General features: G+C 40.3%; 1 long non-coding RNA gene across 1 annotated transcript; it reads left to right on the top strand.

Moving 5' to 3' along the window:
- Positions 1–1,110: 1,110 nt before the first annotated feature.
- Positions 1,111–12,507, top strand: LOC137609987 (uncharacterized). Its single transcript, XR_011038401.1, has 3 exons — positions 1,111–1,186; positions 11,899–11,945; positions 12,052–12,507. It is a non-coding gene; the product is annotated as an uncharacterized lncRNA (long non-coding RNA).
- The last annotated feature ends 330 nt before the right edge of the window (positions 12,508–12,837 follow it).

The raw sequence follows: 12,837 nt of genomic DNA on the forward strand, positions 1-12,837 counted from the left end.
TCTTTGACCCGCAGAACATCAGTTTGAGGAATGTCTGATTTTTCTTTAGAAAAATCCTCACACCGTCAAAATCAAGGCCATTCATTAATAACGATATTGTTGCGCTTTTGTTATTAAACACTATTCAATAATTTAACACAAAAATAAATAAAATAAATAAGAGATGCAGCAACATTATTATTATTATTATTATTATTATTATTATTATTATTATTATTATTATTATTATTATTATTATTATTATTATTATTATTATTGTATCTCACAACATCGCCATGAAATTTGAGCGGCTAATTCTCGTGTATGTTGTCTTGGACATATGCCATGACAAAGAGGACTCTGTTTTTGAGTCATTTTTGACTGAAAAACCAAAAAGTTTTAAATAAAAAGTTTTTAAAAACTCAAAACCAAAAAACAAATAAGCAGCTCGGAAATAATAATAATAATAATAATAATAATAATAATAATAATAATAATAATAATAATATACCTCCCGTCCCTAATGGTATTTCATTATTACTTTTATTATTATTATTATTATTATTATTATTATTATTATTATTATTATTATTATTATTATTATATACTGTATTTGCTAATTAATAATTTATCGACCGGTAAACACACGTTAAGTGAACTTAGACAGCGGTAGGTCTAATTAAAACACACAATGTCTCCCCGATGCCTGTTGGCTCGTACTCTACCAGTTTATTTATGCTCGGTAGAATCCTGGCGTGTGAACGCAGCTTTTAACGGTGAAGTTTGTGCGTAAAGCTCGACTAACGGCTTCGGAATATTTTTCTCCTTTGTTACATGTCCAGTGTTTGTAGTGAAGTATGAAGTACAGTTCATAACATGTGACAATATGCTGTTGTAGTTTTACTTCTCACACAGGGCACACGCCCCTCTTCACTTCTGCCCACAACCAGCCTCGTCGGCTCGGCCTCAGCGGCTCCTGGATCTCCCTGAAGCCCAGAGGAGCGTGTTCCGGGACGGACTACCGGGACGGACTCCTCTCGGCCCGAACACACATGGAAGAAGGGCCGAGGCTCAGGGGCCGAGTTCGACTGACAGAAATGTGATTATCTAATTCAACAACAGGGTGGAGATTAAAAAAAGACATCAGCGGCATCAGCAGGAGCATCGGAGCTGAGGGAGAAGAGAACCTCAGAATCCGAAGAAGAGGGTGAGTTTTTGGACAATACTAATTATCGTGGAATTTAAAATATTAAGGATTGTCTCTCTTGGCTGAAGAGCAGTTCATTTCGATTCCCCGTCGAGGGTGGGTGGATATAGTGAATATGGTGAAGGATCTAAAGACCGCCCTCTCATTTTTAAGAAACGACCCGCTAGATGAAGAGGAGAAGGCCCGAGGAAGGCTTCCCTTCCTCCAGATTCCGTCCGCCCGGCGCAGGATGAATCCGGAGTGCATTACGGGCCTCATTAATCAGCTGATCTGATTTTCATTTCCCATCCAGACCCTGGACGTCACCTGCTTGTGTTCCTGTAATGCGTCATTACGCGTCAGAACCGTACAGCTACCAGGGCTGCTGACAGTGTGGTTGTAGATTCGTATTGATATCTATAAGGAGGCGTGCACAACACACCACAGTGTGGATTTTTAATTATTTGGATCGTTTCTATCAATATTTAATATTTATAATGTATTAGTTCACCGTAAACAATGTTTCTGTTTGATCCAGAAATGTTGGCTCCACTTGGGTTCGGCTGACGTGGAATCGTCTGTGAAACTATGTCAGGGAACTGATTATTTTCTAGAATGAATTCTGGCACTTTTATATCCGAGAAGATCCGCTTTCTCCATCATTCGGATTTTTGAAGGGAAAAGAAAGCTGCAGCGAAAAAGAAATAAGAAAATACCTCCCGTCCCTAAGTGAACACATCATCAGGGGCTTTAAAATATGTTTTAGTATTTTTGTCTTTCAACTACGATAAAACAAAATTTAACAAACTAAATGAAAAGAAAAAAAAACACCTCCGTCTACAAAAATATGTCAGGATCGAAAATCTTTTCTGATTTTATTATTGAGTCTAATGGAAATTTGCGCAATTTACATAATGCGCAAACCGATAATTAATGCCAGATTAGTCGCAGTCAGCGGGACATTTTACCATCCGTGGGGGGGATTTTCACTGGATTTATTAACTATCAAAGTTAAATAATTTAAAAAAAATTAAAAATCACTGCAACCTAATTTTTCAGAGTTATTTTAATCAGCGGCACCTTCTTAAAGTTTATCATTCAATCAAGACGACAAAATTAAATTAAATTGATCTAAAAATGTTGAAATCAAGTGCCAACCATCGGTAGATTTATATTTGAAGAAATTTAAGGTCGCTGAAACTCCCCCTGACACCCAACAGAACACGTGACTGCGCTGAAGGTCACCACAACATCTTCTTCGTCCAAAATCTAAAATCTTCTTCTCTGTGATTTCTGTTTGTGTCTACAAGTTGTTTTAGAAAGAGTTTCTATTCATGTAAACTTTAAGGAGAAGCTGCATACATAATTTAGTTATATGTGATGGTACATTTTCCATTAATGATCCATCAGTCTTTGGTGTCTTTTATGTTGTTCTTAGATGAAATGAGCGTCAGTCATTTCACTACAAACAGTACACAACACTGAGCCTATAGTGCGTCCTTCAGGCCACAGAGCAACACGACTGTGCTGATGTGAGCTTTTAAACTGATTTTCCTGTGCAGTCTGGTCTGTGGGAAACATGCTAGCGCTTCCATTTCCTGTGAGAGGGGTTGTAACTTCTATTTCTGATTCGTAACGACTTCCACTTCCTGTTCACACTGTAAAAACACAAGCGATGCAGAATTGTGTGTGAATAGATTATTGGTGATTGATTAGGATCTAACAACACCTTCTACGTTAGTATAAATGTGTTTTTAACCATTTATTATTCCTTTGCTGACCTTTAGTTTGTGTTTGATTCTGTTGATTGAGACTCATGGATGAGTGATCCTCACATACGTGACAGCATTAGCAATATGATTGGTAGTTCTGTTATTTTCAGTTTCAAAAACTGCATTAAATTTTATATAGGTTTGTGTCAGAAGTACAGATATTGTCTTTGTATCTCCTGTTATAAGACTTTAATGAGCCTACCACATTTGAGACAGTGTTAGTTCATAAATATTACATTTAAATTCAAATATAATTATATTACTTGGATAGAAGGACATTTGGGAGAACTAAAACTTTCGTATGATGACTTATGAACTCGTACTGATGATTCTATAGGACAGGATGGTGGGTCAGCTCCAGATCCAACCTGACCGTCACCTTGTTTCATCACAACCTCGCTGCAACACTCTTACTAGTCATGTTTCATGAGTAGAGACCCCCAAGGGCTTCTTTGTGGAGCTTTGATCAGGAACACATGGCTGAACTTCCTCTGGCCAGCTGCTGTATGTTTGTTGGGAGTGAGGAGGAGACGAGAAAGGGAAAGAAATACAGTCAAGGAACGCTAAAAGTATAGGAAATAGATTTAAATAAAAAGGGTAAAATAGAACGAGCACAAGACAACAGAAAGCAACAAACAAGGAGAGGAAGCTGAAGACGAAAACAAAGAAAGCTGGTGAGCTGAGGGAGGAGGACGGTCTCGGTTTCCAGGCTTTAGCAGTCAGCAGGCACCGTATTGAGAAAGATTTCCAGCGCCACACTGTCTCCAGCCTCATCTCGGTCCTGTCTGCAAGCCTCTTTCCTTTTCCCATCCGTCTCTCATCCCACCTTTACGTTTTATCACAGGGGTAATTGAGCAACTCATTTATTGGTGGTTGGAGGAAGTAGAGGATGCAGTTGTACGAGTGGTGTACTACATAGTGTGGTTTTATGGCTGCCTTATTGCCCCTGATTGCCTATTGGTGGTCAACAAAAGACACTCCAAAGGATAGTTTGTGCCTCCTGGAAAGTCTGCCTTCTTAGCTGTCCTTCCTGTCTACCCCCCCCCCACTCCACCCCACCCTCCATGGTCTCATCACTGGAACTGAACAGTCTGTTTCTCCCTCCATTTCACTCGGATCTCCTCAGATGACTTGTATAAAACCAAAGAGAAAAAATGGTGCTATCTCTCTGTGTTGGGGCGTCTCTGCTTCCCCATCGCCTTGTTACTTCACATATCAGGGTCACACAGTTGGAAATTCATTAGCCAAGCAGGAACCCAGTGCTGGGGGGATTTAACGGGTTAGATTTACTACAGCAGTCTGACCTCCTGCTGCTGGATTCAGTCACATCCACTCTAATCATTTTGGAGGATGGTAATATTTCTAGGCTTGCCTGTCACACTCGTGTGATGACAGGATTGCGGTTAACGTGGATGTGCATTTATAAATCTGACAGAACTCTTTCAGCAAATCTAAAATGTAGTCTGCATTCTTTGGGGCTTTATCTGCCACAAATCAGGGTGGAAAAAACAGACAGAGGGGTTAACAATGAAGAGTTTGAGTTCATCAGGTAACCTAACACTACACATAACGTCCTCACCAACAGGCCAACACTTTCACAAGAGGTTCAAACGGGCAAACCCTTTGGAGAGATGATCAGACGGATTGTTACCAGGCATTTAGCATTTAGGCACTGCAGAACAGAAACTAAAACAGCACGCGGTATCTTCAACAGAAAATAGAAAAGTGACAATATTTCAAATGTTGACAGAGAAATACGTATTTCTTTTTGAAAATGAAGTCCTTATTTAAAAATGATGCCACCAACAAGTTTCATCATGTTGGGAGAGGGCCCTGTTGATCTCCGTGTTCATCAGCTCTTCGTTAAATAATACTCTGGAAGTGTTTCAGAACACACTGTTATTTCCAATCTTGACATGTACCAGAGTTCCTTTGTCATATTTTACATTTCACAATGCCCCAGAGATCTTAACTGGAGGCAGGTCAGTTTTATCTGCTGCTCTCTTTGAATACAGTCATGCTGTTGAAAACAGTGTGGGGTGTAATCATGTGGTACTGTCTTTTTGAAAGAAGCAAGACTACCCCTGAAAAAGATGTCTTGTCTCAGTCTTTTAATGATAGTGGGACTGTAGACAATAAAATCCTCAAATGTGAAAGTCTTACACTGGAAAAACATAATACTGTTGTCCCAATTTTTCTTACACAAAAAGCGTTTTCCAAAAGAAACTGTAAAATCTCTAAGCTGAAGTTGTGATATCTTATAAATTATCACTCTTTGTTTGTACAGCGCGCCCTCGTTCCTCGCGGTCAATGTAGTCCAGGAACCACACGATTAACAAATTCCGCGATGTAGAGACAAACTATTTATCTTATTATTTACGCTAATTTAAATGTTTCTGACCCCCCCCCATACTGATATTAAACCACCTTCTATCTGTGTTACCTTTAAAACACTCTGATAGACTGTTTAAAGCACTTTTGTGTCTCGCGTAGGTCTGAGACTCACAGAACGTAGCGCACTTCCAGATGCCGTCAGCCAATAGAATGCGCGTACGGTATCATGTGACTGCCTACCAAAAATCCACGATAAGATGAAGTCGCGTGCGTTGATACGCACTATATTTTTATTTTTCAAACCATCCTGACATTTGTGAAAATTTGGTTTCTCTTCTACTGTAATTGTTTCAGTTACGTATTTAAACAATATTAAAATAGGAGTGTTTAAATTGCCTCTGACAATAATAATTCAAACTGTCCTTAGCTGAGTGTTTTACAACAAAAAGGACCTTTATCAGCTAATTGTCCTACAATCCACCATCCACACCTCTGACAAACTGGTAAACATGTTCCAACTTGTTTGAGGTGCACAAAATATGAAGTGTGGAAACAACACAGGACATAATTGTGCACCATTGCATGTTATCACTCTTGCTGGTCACTTACAGACATTTGTGCATCCTGTCCAGGTACAAAAGGTGCTTTTCAGTATACTGTATGTTACCAAGGTAACAGATACTAATCCAGTGACAAAAGCTTTCCAGGACACATTTTATATAAAACAGTATTTCTGTGTTAAACAGAGAAATGTTTGTGATTCAGTTAAACAAAAGCTCACTGAAGTCAGTTTGCTGTCAAACACAGGAATACTGAACTGAACAGCCCGAGCTCCTGGACACTCTGCTGATGTCGCAGTTACTCTGATTGTCTTCTACCAACAAAGATGTATCTCTGATGGAGGGACATTAATCCTGAAGTGTTTTATCTCGATGCAAAAATCTACATTCTCTTGTATATCTGCTTGCGAAGCAAAAGGACATCAGAAAACACTGCTACTGATTACCTTCCCACCTTCACCACCCAATGAGGAAATCTGCAGGGAAACAGATGTTGTAGGATTGTTGATGTCCATCCATGCATCCATGTTCTTGTAGACAAAACGTTGTTGTCTTGTCTACATCCATCCATCCATCACACATCTACAGCTGCTTCTTCCACTTTTCAGGTCACAGGTGTAGCTGGAGCCTATCCCAGCTGACTGCGAGCAGGAGGCGGGGTCGGCTGGTGCACCGCGGAGCAAATGTTGATGTTTCATGCATAAAATGTACAAACTAATATATCCACTGGCTGCAGTTACAACGTTCTGTTGGGGTGACTAGGGCCTTCTACTAATATCTGACAGTGTGTCAAATCAGGAGAGACTAGTAGATCAAGTAAAAATGTTTATTATGGGGTGGCAGTGGCTCAGGTGGTAGAGCAGGTCATCCAATGATCGTAGGATTGGAGGTCCAAACATCTGCTCCTCCGGCCCTTGTTGTTGTGTCTTTGGGAAAACACTTGACCCACCGTGCCTCCAGTGAGGGACTTACTGGTGTGTGAATGTTCCAGTGCTGGTTAGAGAGGCCGTTGGCATTGATTGGCTACCACGTTTCCATCAGTCTGCCCCACGGCAGCTGTGGCTATACATGTAGTTTGCCATCACCAAGTATGAATGAGGAGTGAATGAATGATGGAACCACTGTGAGCACTTTGAGTGTCCATAAAGGCGCTAAAAAAATCTAATTTAATCTATTATTATTATTATTATTATTATTATTATTAATAATAATAATAATAATAATAATAATAATAATAATAATAATAATTATAATAAAAATAATAATAATAATAATAATAATAATAATAATAATAATAATAATAATAATAATAATAATAATAATAATACTCTTCAGGGCACCTGCAATCAAGACTGTCTGTCGTGAGAAACAGTAGATACATACAGATGGTGGTGGTGGCTGATGACTCCGTCACTGATAAGATGGAGTTGCTGATCTTGAAGATTGACAGATCAAACAGGCTGCATTCAGACTGCAGTGCATCAGATTCCAATCAGATTCCCTTTCATATCTGATTTTTAGGGCTGACTGTCCACACTGAGGACTGAGGTTCAAGCATTGGCTCGAGTCACGTAGAGTGACGTCACAGACAGTCAAAGCCGATCGGTGTGTTTGGAGCTGTTCCGACTAAGACGCAACTTCCAAATGCGATTTGAAACTACCTCCTGGAAGTGGTTTTAATCTGTCTTTCAAAAATCAGATTTTATGTGGTGCGACTGTTCAGACTGCAAAAGAGTCATCCGTTTTCAATCTGGATGGACTAAAAATTGGATTTTGGCTGCCAGTCTGAAGGCAGCCACTGTCAAATATCAAAATGTGTCAACATTTGCTATAGAATTATATTATTGTTTCTTTTGTAAATATCCTTAAAATTAAAATAGATGTAACCAAACAAATCATCTCTTTGAATAGAGCCAATAAACAGCCAATAAAAGAAAAAACATTACTATCTCCAATTTAACCGATGTTAACAAATTAGTGTAAATAGATTCCTCAGGAAGATGAATGAATGAATAAAAAAAAAGGAACGAACGAACGAACGAACGAATGAATGAATGAACGAATGAACGAATGAATGAATGAATGAATGAATGAATGAATGAATGAATGAATGAATGAATGAATGGGATGCAGGCAGGTGCAAAAGGACGTACTGTAGCACCAGCTAACTAACCCTAACTAGCAGGTTTCAACCATCAAGTCCTTTAGGTTTGATTTAATATCTAAATATATAATAATCTTCTTTTTTTCCTTTGGGCTTTTCCTGAAGGAAAAGAGGCCAATCAGTGTCCTCCATCTAACCCTGTCTTCTCATCCTCTTCTCTCACACCAACTACCTTCATGTCCTCTTTCACTACATCCATAAACCTCCTCTTTGGTCTTCCTCTAGGCCTCCTGCCTGGCAGTTCAGAACTCAGCATCCTTCTACCAATATATTCACTATCTCTCCTCTGGACATGTCCAAACCATCTCAGTCTGGCCTCTCTGACTTTATCTCCAGAACCTCTAACATGTGCTGTCCCTCTGATGTACTCATTCCTGATCCTATCCTTCCTGGTCACTCCCAGAGAGAACCTCAGCATCTTCATCTCTGCTACCTCCAGCTCTGTCTCCTGTCTTTTCATAATAATCATATAAAAATCTGTACTTCATAGTGCAACAGAAAATGCATAAAATTATAGATCTATCTATTTAACTGGGTGCTGTCCCAATTTTGATGGTGTCTATCCAATCACATCTCAACCTTCCACCCTTTCATGTAAAACTTAAAATAGTTTATGTGGAACATAAACTTACAATGTTTTACATTGTTTAATAAAATATAGTAGAAAATTGTACTCATACGTAGCCCCCCCCACTAGGCTTCATGAAAATCTGTCATTACTTTTTGTGTACTCCTGTAAGTCAGAGAGACAAAACAACCGAGCTGAAAACCGAAACATCACTCAGCTTCTCTGATGGACACTGATGGACTTTCTGTTGATTCTGAATGATGTTTGGTCTCTGTTCTCATAACTCTTTGTAAGAGTCGTCTTTTCCCAAACAGCTTCAGTCACTCTAACAGAGACGCTGGATCCAAACAGGGGCTGTATGACATAGGTAGTTTCAAGTTGTTGGGCTGGATGGTTAATATCACAGGAACCTGAAACTGCCTGAATCACAACAGCCTCAAGTGCAACAGCTTCACTGCAGACACCAGAGAAAGAAACCCAACGACTACTGTCATCTGCTTCCTGTCCGATATTTAGAACAAGATTCTCTGTTCCTGGATGGGTCAGGGTAAGGGTGAGGGTCAGGTTATGGGTAAGGGTCAGGGTAAGGGTAAGGGTAAGGGTAAGGGTAAGGGTAAGGGTAAGGGTAAGGGTAAGGGTAAGGGTAAGGGTAAGGGTAAGGGTCAGGGTAAGGGTAACGGTTAGGGTCAGCGTCAGGTTATGGGTAAGGGTAAGGTTCAGGGTAAGGGTAAAAGTCAGGGTAAAGGTCAGGGTTAGGGTCAGCGTTAGGGTTAAGGTCAGGGCTAGGGTCAGCATTAGGGTTAGGGTCAGCGTCAGGGTTAGGATCACGGTTATGGTTAGGCTTAGGGTCAAGGAAAGGGTCAGGGTCAAGGTCAGGGTCAAGACTAGGGTTAGGGTCAGGGTCAGGTTTAGAGTCAGGGTTAGGGCTAAAGTCAGGATCAGGACTAGGGTTAGGGTCAGGTTTAGAGTCAGGGTTAGGGCTAAAGTCAGGATCAGGACTAGGGTTAGGGTCAGGGTTAGGGTTAGGGTCCTGTGGGTAAACAACATGGAGGAAGGGGCTTTAATTGTTTGTATGGTATATATGGAAATCTATCACTTACTATTATTTAATATATTTTCAGCCTTTTCTTTCTTGGAAAAGTTTTTCTGTACTTAGATGAAAAATGAGGAGAAGCAATGCATGATGTGAAAAATTATGTTTTTGTGAATACCAATTTAATGTTAACAAATCATTAAAATCACACTGAAATTAAATTTCTGCCTGATTTTATTACTCAGTGAGACAGTTAGGTTAGAGCTCAGGTTTGGTGAGAGCTCAGGGGCAGGAGAGAGTGATTAACAATGGACCAGGAAATGGTACCAGGAAGAGCAAACTTAATTATCGCAGATGATTTGTGTTGAAAGCTGGACCTGCTGTCTGAACCCGAAGAAACTGTTAACACCACTGAGAAGATCAGAGGTGAAACCTTACCGTTGTTTATGATTGTCTTAGTTTTTATACTCGATAAAAATAGATTTGATTGATTTTTAAAATCATGTTTATTCACAAAAGCCGAATAACAATATAATCACGTTGACACAAAATCCAAAAAGAGATTCATGCAAACAGGAACTCACATTTCAAAAACAAATTATATGTAGGAACATAAGCAAGATATACATGAATTAAACCAGCCACTGACTGAACACATGGTCTGCACTCAACACAGAACATAAGACACCTGTTAGACCCACAAATAATATTTATTACGTTTGTGGGAAATTAGGTATTACGTTTGTGGTAAACCATGGTATTATGTTTGTGGGATTATTACATCAAAAGCTGCAATTTTTTATTACGTGTGTGGGGTTATTGCGTTTGTGGGAGTTATTACGTTTGGGGGGCTAACAACACCTATGACACACCATAGGTTCTTAATGGTGTCTAAATCATTCATGGCTCTGAAATAGTTCAAATCCATTCTGATTCCTGTTTGACAAATTCTTTTTAAAATTTCTTCTGCACTGCAGTCAGACGAACCTTCAACCTTTTTCCTCCTGCTCAGATAAATCGCCATCTTTGCTTGGCCCTGAAGAAAGTTTAGAATCTGCCGATCCTTTTTTTGTCTCTTCCTGCGTTTCAAACCTATAATGTACACCTGTTTGTCAAAAACACGACTGAATGAGAGAAAGATTGTCTTTAAAAACAGGAACAGGTTGTCGAGTCTCTGACAGTCTAGAAAGCAGTGAAAAACAGTTTCTCTGCGAGAACAGAACGAACAGTTTGCCACATATTTGGATTCAAACTCGAAACAAAACTGTTGACGGCCACAGCGCCGTGTCAAATCCTCCACTGGAGATCCCCAACCTTCTTTGTTATCGTCGGCTTGTAGAAAGACTCCCATGAAGGGCTCACATCCGTCACCAGACCAAGGCGAACCCTCCATGGTGTGTCAACCCGACCTTTAAGTTCATCATTGTTTAAAATCTTTACCATTAGTTTATACATGTTTTCTCCTTTACTGTCACTGAGGCTGATGGGGTCTGATACGGAGTCATTAGGGCAAAGAGACAAACTCTCTACAGGGAAAGGATCAGCATGATTGGGGTTTAGAAGGCCTCTACAATAAGAATCTATCAGTCAGTTGCTGTGGGGTGAGTCGGCTCTTCCAGCTCTTCAACAGGTTTCCGATGAGCCTCACTGAGGTCACACCCATAGTAGAGGACAGAGCAGCAGCGCCATCCAGGGTGGGTCCACTAATCTCCACCACACATCCAAACGTGGAGATTTTAGCTGTGATGAATTTGGACTCCATTGATGCTCCTGCAAAAGTTCTTACATTAAAAAGTCTCCCTCTGATAACAGGTTCCTTTAAAATCCAATAGAATGATTTAAACTCCTGTGGTCTCCTATTGGACAAAAGTCTCCAGATTCTAAAAACGTGGACCAGTGTCTCAGTGGTAGGGCCGGTCGTCCAATGTTCCAAGATCGATGGTTCGATTCCTGCTCCCGCCCAAAAACACCCGGAGGTGAGCTGATAGTGGGAGGTGTCAGCTCACCTCCGGAGCACTGCTGAGGCAGCCTTGAGCAAGGCGTGTCCCCCCCTACAAGTTGCTCATTTTGGTGCACTACAAAGCAGCTGCCCGCCACTCTACCTCCCCATGCATGCGTACCGGCCCCGTGTGTGTGCTTGTTTGTTCAGGGCCTGTACACACCAATATACTGCAGATGTAAGGGGTTTGACTAACTAGAGTGTGTCTTTCAGTCTGTTGTTTCTCAGGTCCTTTAAGAACTTCTTCATTCCTTAAAGAATGTGAAAAATAGCATAAGCCTTTCTTCTGTGTCTATGATACAGGCTAGACGGTGAAATGCTTGCGCTGCATGGATTGACTGACTCAAAAGGTAACAGCCTGAAAAAAGATTAAAACTGCTTGAAATAAAAATGAGTTGTTCATTGACTCTTGCTGCAGAACATGCTACTGAGATGTAGGTGTTGTGCTTTGTGCAGATCTGAATTCCTTGTTCATCATGGAGAACCCCGACAGTGAACAACTCTCAGTCCAGCTGTGAACACATCTAGCACATATTGAAGACGTATTTGGGATCTGATTCAGAGCACATTCAGAGGTCTTCCAAGCTACATTTGACCACAAATGTGTCCTGGGTTACAGTAAAGGGAGGCCTTTTTAACTCACAGTCACCAAGAAGCCACAGCAGCAGACATAATGAATTACACACTGTCTGATTTCCATTTGGGTCACTGAAAAGTATGCGCTTCTCTCTTCTCTATCGCTTGCCAAGGTAAGCAGATGTTTTCTGAAAGCACTGTTGCTGAATACTTCAGCTGATCTCACTCCCAAGCTTCAATATCCACAGACTCCTGATAAATAAGCTTGGAAAAAAGTGACTATACTTTTGAAAATGGATATGGGTACTTCTGAACTACTTTTAATCTAGTTGTAAACTTGCCATCAAATAAAGTACAATTTCTTTAATGTCAAATCACAGCAAAGGTCATCTCTTGGCATTTTACAACAGAATAAGTCTAAAACATACTATATTTTATAGGGATCAGACAATTCCCCCAGTGAACATTCTCCCCTCACGGTTCTCACAAATGGTGAGGGGAAAAAATGCTGCTTGAAGGCAGAAGTCTTGCTGCAGATCACGGCTACTGGGTGGCCCTCTGTTTTGATTGGTTGAGTTGGGAGCAATCAACAGTGGGAGAGACAGGAAGACAGAAGGGCCTTTTACACATCAGCGGTTTCCCTGAAAGAATAGACTTTTGTTGCAT

This window comes from Antennarius striatus, chromosome 16 (genome assembly GCF_040054535.1).
Source record: "Antennarius striatus isolate MH-2024 chromosome 16, ASM4005453v1, whole genome shotgun sequence".
NCBI lineage: Eukaryota > Metazoa > Chordata > Actinopteri > Lophiiformes > Antennariidae > Antennarius > Antennarius striatus.